Here is an 8984-nt window from a genome sequence, read left to right on the forward strand (position 1 = left end):
CTGGCATCCCCCAGTTTTTTCTTCTCTGCCTAAGGCCGACTCTAGAAATCCCTTCCCCTCTACCCTGCCGCTCCCCAGGAGCAGGACCAGGGCCTCGAGTACACGAACCGGCAGCCATAAGCAGCAAATAAACGAGAAGTGGCAGAGGTTGCAGCTCTGCGGCCCGGGTCTCAATCAAGAGCCGGGCGGGTCGCGCTGAGAGACCTGGCCGCCTGGCTGCGGTTCCTTTGGGTGTTCGCGGTCCACCGTGCATCTCCACCAGGACAGATTTCCTAGAATCCTCGGCCTCAGGCTCTGAGAACTGCCAACATGGGATCTACTGGGCCCAGTGCAGGCCCGCCGTAGGGTGCTGCGCAGCCTGTGGCACCGCACCAGAGAACCAGGGGCTTAATACCGACATCCGCCACCTGACCCCCAGGAGGAAAATCGGGCTTTTGGTTCTCAGGAACGTTGCGATTTCCGGCAGAGGCCGGGTCAGCGCATAACCGATGGCGGTGGGGGTGGGGAGGTTAACTCGGGCACCGCCCGCTCGGGGCACCTAAACGCTCGGAGCAAGTACGAGCGCCCCCGGACCCCGGCGGTTATTTCTATAAAAGGCGGCAGGGCTGGGGGGAAGAGAAAGCGAATGGCTCACCCTGGAGGGCTCGGCGGAATTCGGTGGCCCCTCACCCAGGGTGGTACCCTCAAAGCTCAAAGCCAAAGCCCTAGGATGCGCGGACCGGAGAGGCACCCAAGGTGCGCCGTCCAGCCACCGCTCCCGGAACAGGACTCTGTGGCCCCCGCGCTGGATCCCGCTAACAGGGATGGGGTAGGCAGCAAAGGGGGGAGGTGTCTTAGCAGTGTGCTCGGAGGCCCCCAGGATCGGTGGCCGCGAAGCCTAGAAGCTGGACGTTCGAGAACAGCTTCCCCCAGAGACTGGGCGGGGCCGCCCGGGGGCCACCAGGAGGTAACGAAGCTGCCGCGAAGCTCTGAGACCCGGCTGGGGAAACGAGCTCTCCGAGCAGGACTGCTCCCCACACCTGGGTCGGGACCCACCTCCCAGCCTTGCGATTCCACCTTGGCCCACCAGGGCGGCGAAACGCCGGCGCGACCCGGGTTGGATTCTTCGGGAAAGAAGGGCTAGGGCCCGCGCGATACGCACCTCACACCAAGCACTATTCGCATTTAAATAGCGCGGCAGCCCCCCCAGCTCAGGTATCAGCGTTGAGCGCAGAGCAGACTCGGCCGGGGATCCCGGGCCACTGTGCCGCGTGGGCGCCTCCCGTGGGAATGCGTCGGGGAGCGCTGAGTCCGCGCTGCCGAGTCATCCCCGAAGTCCCGCGGCGCCCAGGAACCCCCGCCCGCAATCCGGGTTCTGGCTCCGCTCGCCCCGGGGCGCCCGCCTCCACCTTCCCTTCCTCGCGGCGCGCTGGCTCCGCCCGGCCCCGCCCCGGACACTCACCTGCGCCGGCTCCTGGCAGGGCGCGCCGCCGCCTCCCAGCTCCGCGCGGAGTCCACACGGGAGAAACCAAGCAGAAGGGGCCCTCGTTTAGAGCGGGCGGGATAGACGGAATTTGAGGCGCACCCGAGAAGGGCCGAGGGCGGCGCCCGAAGCCTCCACAGCCCTGCGCAAGAAGAGGCGGTGCCCGAGACCAGAGCCCAGAGCCCCGCGGGGGAACAAAGAGGAGCCGTGATGGGGCCGCGCGCTTCCTGGGTGTCGGGTGACAGGTCTGGTGGGAGAGGCCCACCTGAGGAAGAGCCGCCTCCACACGATAGGAGGGATAGGGGAAGAGAGGCCCGGGGCCCGGGAACCCGGGAAGAAGGTGCGCGGGATGTCCCAGACGGGGCAGCCTGAAAAGCTCGTGGGCTCCGGCGCAGGGGCTCGACGGATTGCGGAGATAATGACTCCGGGAGGGTTTTACCGCCCCCTGAGCCGCGCCCGCCCCCTGCGCGGTGCCATTGGCTCAGGTGCCGTGAGGCGGGGGAGGGGCAGAGGGCGGGCCCGGGATGATTCACCTTGAATGTGGCTCGGGTTGGTGCGCTGCGCAGGGCACGCCCGATCCGGACCGCGGAGACGCAGGGAGCCCCGCCTGCTCGCCCAACCCAGCCCGACTGGCCCCAAGGGGTCCCGCCGCCTGCCTTCTATCCCGCCTCCTGCCCTCGGGCTAGGGTGCCTCTGGCCGCGGTGCGCCCTGACGCCCTGCCACCCCACCGTCCTCTGAACCTGGAGCTAGCCGAGGTGTGTGTAGCATAGTGTGCTTGGAAATCGACCCTGGGCTGGGGGAGGGGAGGTGCATTTGCAACTGGGCGCACTGTGAAGCCACTGGATGGAGCCCCGCAGTTCCCCCGCAGTAAGGTGCACAAGGCTGACTTGTTTCAGTGGATGCTCCGGCAGGGCTGGAGTGGGGACAAGGGACTGCGCCGTTCAAGATCTCTTCCACGTCCTCCCCAACCCACTCTCGCCCAGCTTTGCGGCCTCACAGGTGTCTAGCCGCCGCCGCCACCGCGAACAAAGACTGCCTGTCCCGGAAGGTAGAGGGGGAGGGGAACCGCCCCCCAGACCCGCTCCCGGGCCCGTTCCCATCCGCCTACTTTCTCCCACTGTGGCAGTGGATCCCTTGGGAGGGGGCGGGGCCGTCTGGGGCTCAGGGTGCGGTCGCGGATTAGGTCCTTCTCAACCGCCCTTCACTCAGATACCTTCGGGAGCATTCCGAGGGGCGGGGCAGGGACTTGGGGACTCCCAGGCTGTCAGTGTTGAGGCGGCCTCTTCCTCCTTTCCCCAGCATCCTGAGCACCGGTTCCTCCTACCACCACCCGGTCGCTTTGGGTGTCCTTCCCCAGCCCCAGCCCCGCCCAGCCGCCTCAGACGGCAACCATAAAGCCAGATTAAAATAAAGCGTTAATCCGCCCTCCTCCGTTTTAGCTTCTAGTCCTCCCGATGGGCCCCCGCCAGTCTGGCGGCCCAGAAGCCCTATTTTAAAAGGGGGGAGGGGTGCTTAGCCTTTGCCCCCACCAAATCTAAACGCCCCTTGCACTGAGATTGAATTCCGTTAGAACCCTGTCCGGGGCTCAAGCGCTGGGGAAGGTCAATGGAGGGGAATCTATAGTGTACCCGCTCCCCAGCCGATCCTGGAGGGGCCAAAGGTGACGGTGCGGATACGAACCCTTCAATAGCAGGGCCTGCTCCGGCCTTGGATGTCGCAGCCACATGGTGGGGGAGGCAAGACCTCCCCATTAGGCGAGTTGGCCGCGCGGGTCGCGGGGCCTAGGTGCCCTCTCCGCACCCAGTCGGGGATACGAGGCGGTGCGCCAGGACCCGGACAGCGGAGATAATGGGCGAGGCGCCCGCCCAACAGGCCAAAGGGGGAGGGGTGGCTCCACATTAACCCCACCCTGGCTGGCTCTTATTCTTCTGCGGAGTTAGGCTGCCCTGGGCTTCCCTGGCCGCATCCCCGCTCGCCTGCATCCTACCTGATCCCCGAGGGCCAGGGGGATGCTGGCAGCCGGGCCGCGCAGTATAGGGGACCGCAAAGTGGGGAGCGCAGACCCTGACGGCTGCGAGTGACCCCCGCAGCTGGTCGTTCCCCCTTTATAGCGTGCGCCCCGCCCCCTGCGTCTCGTGCGCTCCGCCCTGGCCCATTCACCTGCTGTCGAGAACCAGATACCGCACCGCGGAAAGCGAGCCACTGGGCCGCGCCGGCCCGGCCATCGGGGCTGGCTAAGCGGGGGCGCCGCCGAGACGGATCCGGTTTCCACCTTTTCTTAAATGCGCTGCTGAAAGTTGAGAAGGTCCTCAGCCGGGGGAGCCAGCGTCGCTTTCTCCCCCCACAGTTCACCGCGCACCCCGACACCCCCAGTCTCACTCCGGGAGGGGCCACGAAACTGCACCCGGGAGAGACTCATACATATTTTAGGGAGCAGGCCCGGCCGGTAATCAGAGCTGGACCCAGGCGGTAGGGGGGCGGCCCCCCGGGGACCCGATACCCCAGATCCCTTACGGCGCAGGGCGCGGGCCGGGTCGACGTAATTCCGGCGGACTTTGGATCCTCACTTTGCTGCCCTGTCCTTCTCACCCTAGCCCACAATAATCCTACTCTCTTCTAGGAGATCGGATGTCTGTCTGCCCCACCCGGGCCAGTGCCGCCAAGGTCCTACTCTGCCCCGTGTCCTGCCTGAGCCCCAAGACGCGTATTTTTAGGTTCCTCGGCCTTCTCCGACCTACCCCCACCGGGAAGATTCGGTGCCTAGATCCGACCCACCCCTCCCTGGTCCGACCCGGGATGAGGTCCTTCTTTCTCGCTTCTCATCTCTCGGCTTGTCCCTTTGGCCATCAGAGTTTCCTCCTAGCCCCTACCCCAACTCTGCACCCCATCCTCCTAACCCCCAACCCTCTGCCCTCCCCAAGGAGGCCTCCGTTGTGCTGGATACTCTGGGCAAAGGGGCCATCAATCCTTGGTCTCTCGCTCCCTTTCTGTTCTGCAGCGCTGCAGGGCTGTGGGGAGGGGTGTGTGGAATACAAGCCCCCACCTCCACCCGCCTGGCCGATACGGCGGTAGTTCTGCCATTGGCTTCGCTGGAACCGATCAGGTCCCAGTTCTAACCCGGGCTTCGGCTCCATGTCATGCGTAAGCAGCATAACCCCATTGAAACCAAGCCTCAGATTCTGATCCTCCCCGACTCCAGTTACCACCTCTCGAGTGATTCATTTGATCTAGCTAAGCCTCAATTTCTCCATTTGCGAAACGGATAGAATGAATTCCCACCTCTCAGAGGGATACAAAGAATGCAAGTGCGAGCACGCGAGTACTTCGAGACCCTCAGATTTCCGCAAACTGTGGAGGCCCCGCATTGTCACAGCTGCCGACCCTGCAGCCCCGCCCGGGCGTGCCCCAGCCGTGTCAGAGCCTTCTGGTGCTGCCCCATCTCATCTTCCCCCTTCCACTGCCCGAGCCACGTGCAAGCGGCTCTGGTCTGCTGCGGGAGCAGAAGCGGCTTCTTCAGCTTCTTTGCCGATGCCCTAGCCCCAGCCCTCCCGGCTTTGCTCAATCTAGATGCTGTTGGTAGACACCCGCAGGACTGTTCGAAACCCAACTCTCCATTCACCCCCCACCTCCGAAAAATGTTATGTTTTGCTGGTCTGTGTGTTTTTCTCGGAATGGCGCTGGGCCTCTGTGCCATTCTCAAAGGTCTGGGAGCCTGAGAAATTCAGCTCCACTGCTTGAGATGGCGACAGGAGGAAGGAGAACAGAAACAGACAGAAATACGAAAGGCGATCCCGTCTTAGGAATCTATCTAGCGCTTTAGAAGAGCAAGGAAAGAGTACATGGACGTTATGTATCCTGGAAAATATCCTGCGCGTTAAGTGAAAAATGCAAAGGTCACTTGGGCTCCTGTTTGTGTAAAAATATAAATGGAGAGGAGTGTCCTAGGCGTGAGAAATTTTTATGCCAAAAGGTCTCCCGACGGAGACCCAAGACGGCAAAATGAGGTTGCCTCTGTGTAGGGAGAACTGGGGGCCAGAAGTTAGGAAATTGTCTGACTGTTCGAAACGTATGTGTGTGTTTACCATGTGCTTGTATTAACTTTTCAAAAGAAGAAAGAAACTGCAGGAAATAAAACAAACGAACAAAGCCCTGTTTGGGGGGATGCTGAAGTTTGGAACCAAAATAGTGAGGAAGTGTCAGAGCGGGAGACCGAGAGACCTCCAGCTGTGGCGTTGAGTGACTGGGGCTGGGGAGTGGGTGCTGGGTACCCGCGTCAGGGCGCTCTAGATTCCTGGAGGACGCGAGTCCAGAAAGCATGGGCAAGGGGACAGGCGGAGCAAGCGCGCGCGAGCGTAGTAGTCTCGCAGTATCACATCTCCTCCGCCCCCTTCCCCGGCCAGGTGACACGCGGATTCACTTCTTCACTGTGCCCTGGCCAGTGAAGAAGGCGGCAGGCGGGGATGTGGGACCGAACACTGGGTGGGGGCTCAGGACGTGGGGATGAGTGAGTCCAGCCACGTTTTTTTTTTTTTTTTCATGTGTAGGATAAACGCGGAGAAAACCGACCCATGGCCCCTGGCCCGCAGTGGAACTGAGCTGGGGCCAGGTCCCTCCAGGGCTGGAATGTTTAGCCGTCCTTCCCCACCCCAGCAGGAACCCGCGCGGCAGCCCGCACCTCCCTGTGTCCACTGTATCCAGACCCCAAGAGCTTGCCACGCGCGCCACGTGCGCTGGGGATGGCTCCAGAGCTCCAGAACCCGCGTTCTAATAGAGGTTGTGCCTGCGGATTTTCGGGGGCTAGGGGTCGAGGGTCCACAGACCTCCACAAAATCTTCAAAGGTCTTGTGGCCAAGAATTGTTTTCCGCCACAGGCTGTGTCTCCAAAGCAGAATTTAACTGTATTATTCAGCTAAACAAACAAAACAAAACAAAATCAGGCAAACATTTTTAATTTCAGCTTAAGACTTAATTGTTTCAAATTAGAAAAATATGCATTATTAACCACGTAAATGGTATTTGTTGAACATCTGCCTGACCTTTCTGAGCCTCAGTTTCTTCATCCGCAAATTAGAAGCTTGCCCAAGTCAGAGGACTGCTGGAGGATCGAATAATGTGATATTTTTGCAAGAGCTTTGGAAACAATAAAGCGCTTCTCAAGGGACGTTCGTTTTAGTCCTGCAGCCTCCACCCAATTTCGAAGGGGACAAGTTGTCCATCTCTTGGAGGGGTTGCGCAGCTCCTGCGCCCGGGTGGGACGGTCCTTTTCCTGCAATGGAGTGGGCGGTGCATTGGGTTCCTGGGCGTCGCGTCGCTTCCCGGGTGGCTCCCAGCTGGCGGCGGTGCCCTCCGCGGGCGGTGCGCGCTTCCACGCAGACGCCCGCCCTGTGCTCTGCACCGGCGCGGGCCGGGGCTCCGGCTCCACTCTGCAAGTGATGAACGGAGGGGCCCTGGGAGAAGGTGTTGGGGTGGGGGTGGGGGGCTTGTCAAGACCTATTGAAGCTCTTTGATTGTCTCACTGAGTCTGCCTTACAGCAGGTCTCGGTTCGCCCCGCCTCCCCTCCTGTCTCCCAGGGCTGACCCCCACACTCCTTGCTGGGCCCCTGGCCGAGTGTCGTCTGACCCAGGCCCTCGTCTTTCAGATGAGGCAACCAAAGCTAGGGACGTGACCTTCCAAGGACTCCAGCAAATTCGGGGCAGAACGGGGACCAGAACCCACTTCTTTGGAAGCCTGCCCGGGGCTTTTTCGACTGGACCGGGTCCAGAGAGAACTCCTGGAGTGGAAAATAAAGAAAGAAATGCCCAGACACCCTTTGGGGACAGAGGAGCTCCCTGGCGTCAGATCTGCCGATGTCCCTTGGGCTGCTCTGGCCTCTGCTAAAGTGTATGGGAAGGGACCTCCCTAACGGCAGTGATTTTCCTAGGGACAAACCTGATGGGTGGATGAGAAGCACACCTTGGGATGCTTAGAAGGCGGGTCATGGTGCTAATAGCCCCTCCTTCCAGGGAGATGATGCAAGGGATGGGGCTGGGGAATAGGCAAGTGATGAGCGAGGGGCCCTGAGAGGAGGTGTTGGGGTGGGGGTGGGGGGCTTGTCAAGACCTATTTAAGCTCTTTGATTATCTCCCTGAGTCTGCTTTTCTCCAAGCTCCACCAAGAACCAAAACAGGTCAGTAGCTCCTGGGCTGTGGGAATCTGGCTAGCTGGCCCTCCCAAGACTGCTGGCAGCTGAGGGAGAAAGAAGTCAGAGTGGTGGGGGTGCAGCCCCCACAGCAGGTATGAGTACTGCCCTCAGGGCTAGGAGTCCCTATGGTAGGAAGCAGACTTCCGCCTGTGTCAGAGATATGGAGCTGCTCTGAGCAGGGTCAGGACCTGGTCCCAGCCCCAAATACTCTCTGGATTACCCACCCAGCCCTTTATGCAGGTCCCAGGGTGGTATAGAATGTAAGCCCCAAGAGGGTGAGGGCTAGATCCGTCCTGTTCATTGCTATGTCCCCATGTCAGGCTTTCTGAAGGTGCTCCATAAATGTGAGCATGAGTGAGTCAGTGATGGAAGGGTTGTGCTGTATACAGAAGCAGTCACAGCCAGGGTCTCGAGATTCTCACTGCAGCACAGGGGACCTGTGGAGCCATTTGTAGGTGAGAAACTGAGGTTCAGGCAGTCCAGCTATAGAACTGGGGCCAGATCCTGTGTCAGATCCATTTCTCTTTCCATCACAGCCTCCCCTGACCTAGCAATGCCTAAACCCGTGCTGTGTCTTGGTGGGTCATTTCAAGGGAGGCAGAAACTCCTCAGCATAACTTCCAGGAGAATCTTTGCTTCCCATTTTCCTATCTCATGGACACAGGCTTTGGACAAGTCAACTCCCACTCTGGGGTTCAGGTTCCTCCTCCGTAAAGTGAGAGGACTGGAAACTCTAGACCAGTGTCTTCTTTTCCAATGCTATCTGAAAATGTCTTTCCTTTCTTCCTTCATCCCTTCATTTTTATTTTTTCCAAGACATTGAGGAAATGGGCTGTGGAAAACCATTCTGTAGCCCTAGAAATGGAGAGAGATTAGCTGAGCTGGATTTGGGCCACACACCCCTAACTGTGCTAGACATCAAACTCCCATTGTGTCCCCCCTGCTGGGGGGCAGCAGATGTCCCATGCTGCTTCTGGATGCCCTGTGCTCCTACTGGTTAAATTAGCACGTGATATTCCAGAACTGAATCGTACCAAGTCCTATAATTCTGGACCACAAAACGAGAGTTTGGATCTTCAAGGAGCTCACATTCTGTTTGAGACGAGAGGATGAATGGTGGGTAATGCTCCAGCTTCCACTTCAGAGAAACCAAAGCTAGCCTGAATTTCCCCTTGCAGCAGAGACTAGGTGATATGGGGTGGGTTGTCCGATATTAAAGAGCCAACAGACTCAACAAACACATCCCAGCCATTCTATTCACTCTGGCTTGTTGATCTGTGGAGCCTCCCTCGGCTTAAGCACAGAAATCCATGGGGTGACAGGAAGAGTGGGTGAGCCA

At 59.9% G+C, this 8984-nt stretch overlaps 1 long non-coding RNA gene across 1 annotated transcript; it reads left to right on the forward strand.

The window, feature by feature from the left end:
• Positions 1-2048: 2048 nt before the first annotated feature.
• On the forward strand, positions 2049-6624 carry LOC143687279 (uncharacterized). The gene is made up of 2 exons (XR_013177483.1): positions 2049-2218; positions 6008-6624. It is a non-coding gene; the product is annotated as an uncharacterized LOC143687279 (long non-coding RNA).
• Positions 6625-8984: the final 2360 nt, after the last annotated feature.

This window comes from Tamandua tetradactyla, chromosome 1 (genome assembly GCF_023851605.1).
Source record: "Tamandua tetradactyla isolate mTamTet1 chromosome 1, mTamTet1.pri, whole genome shotgun sequence".
Taxonomy (NCBI): domain Eukaryota; kingdom Metazoa; phylum Chordata; class Mammalia; order Pilosa; family Myrmecophagidae; genus Tamandua; species Tamandua tetradactyla.